The sequence below is a fragment of the Mya arenaria genome, chromosome 1 (assembly GCF_026914265.1).
Source record: "Mya arenaria isolate MELC-2E11 chromosome 1, ASM2691426v1".
NCBI lineage: Eukaryota > Metazoa > Mollusca > Bivalvia > Myida > Myidae > Mya > Mya arenaria.
The window spans coordinates 49,560,895-49,562,549 of NC_069122.1; positions in this window are offsets into that span (position 1 = coordinate 49,560,895).

Here is a 1,655-nt window from a genome sequence, read left to right on the forward strand (position 1 = left end):
ATATAAAAGGTCAATTTACAGGATATTATTTGTTCTTAGCAGTTTTCTAGGAAAAAAGTAAGGACCACTCAACAATTGATACGACACTTAATAAAATTAAATATTTTGACAAAGCGTTTCTCAGTTTTAGTTGTTATAAATATTTAATGAGTATTCCAAAATGTTGTACTGAGAAACATTATCGCTGATCCGTAAACAAAATATGGTTGAATCAAATAGTGACTTACATCTGTTTAGCTTAGACGAAATTAATGTAACTCAATTGCATAACTAATGGTAGCCAAACATTATTAAAACTGGCTACCGACGCAGCTTAAATAGTTCTTTTTAATTATCATCTTCTGACCTATTCCTGTAGTTTTCATTTTGTTACTTGTTATTGACAATATAATTGTTGAAACTTAAAACAGCGCACTATTGTTAAGTATGTGGTAAAGAAATGGACTAAAACAGTTTGTGAAAATGAAATCTAGATCTAATGTTTGACCGAAGAAGCTTATTTATCATCTTTTGTTGTCCGGTAAGCGCAGTTAAAACTCACTCGTTTCACACTAAGGCGACCCAAGTCATATTCCCAGCATGGGCGCATGTGACTTAGGTTTGTGGTCAACACGCCTAGTGTGTTTCCTCCGGGTACTCCGGTCAACAACAACGCAAGTCTACACTTTCATGATATATCGTGTCAACAAGAGTGATAAATATAATGTTGTGGTATCTTTTTTCACAATCGTTATAAAATAAATACGTTTTAAATTCATTAAGCTTATATCCCGATATCAACTCAACATCCTTTTTCAACCGAAATAAAAGCTCTGAAAGCGTTGAAAGGCAATAGGTGCGATGGACGTGAATTTTCTTTTTTTACAATTCTGTTGACAGGCAAACTTTTTCGATCCCAGCACATGTTAAGCGGCTTTTCACTGTAACCGATAAGAGCCTGTCATTGCTCAAAATAGAATATGTTAGTTTGGATTTACTTTAAGCAATAAGCTGGATTCGAAACAGTAACTAATAAGCCTATATGTTTAATGCTGGTTCAAAATTAATTAAATGAAAACCGGTATTGGCTAGGGACATGTTGACCTTTAGTAATGTATGACTTTAAGGGTCTTTAAGACAACACGTGTCAATTTTCTCGTAATTATCTATACCCCTCGGTTCCTGATCTAAATTTATTTAACATTATTGCTTGCTTTTAAATTCACATTAACGTTCTAATCTTATAAACTTATTTGAATAAAGTGTGTTCGCATTATTCTCAATCCAATTTTGAAACCCCGGCGCAAAATTTCTTTAAACATATCATGTAAAAAAAGTAAATCTGATATACTCGATTACAATTGAATGTACTGAAGTATATAGACCTACGTCCTATGTCTTAAAGTACCACGCCATCGCTTTTTGTGGAACACATTGTAGCTCCGATATGAAATACTGGGCTAAAATTTACATTCGATTTGTCTCCTAAAGATCTTGTTATGCCTCTCAGATTTCAGTATTATTTGATATACTTTTTTTAAGGGTGAGGGTAAGTAAGGTTATTTGCATAACAAACATTCCCCGATCACATGTAACTTTTTTTCTGACTAAGCAATGAATCTTAATTAAATTCCTATATCGAATAATTGTTAAATACACATTGGAAGGTTCAACTC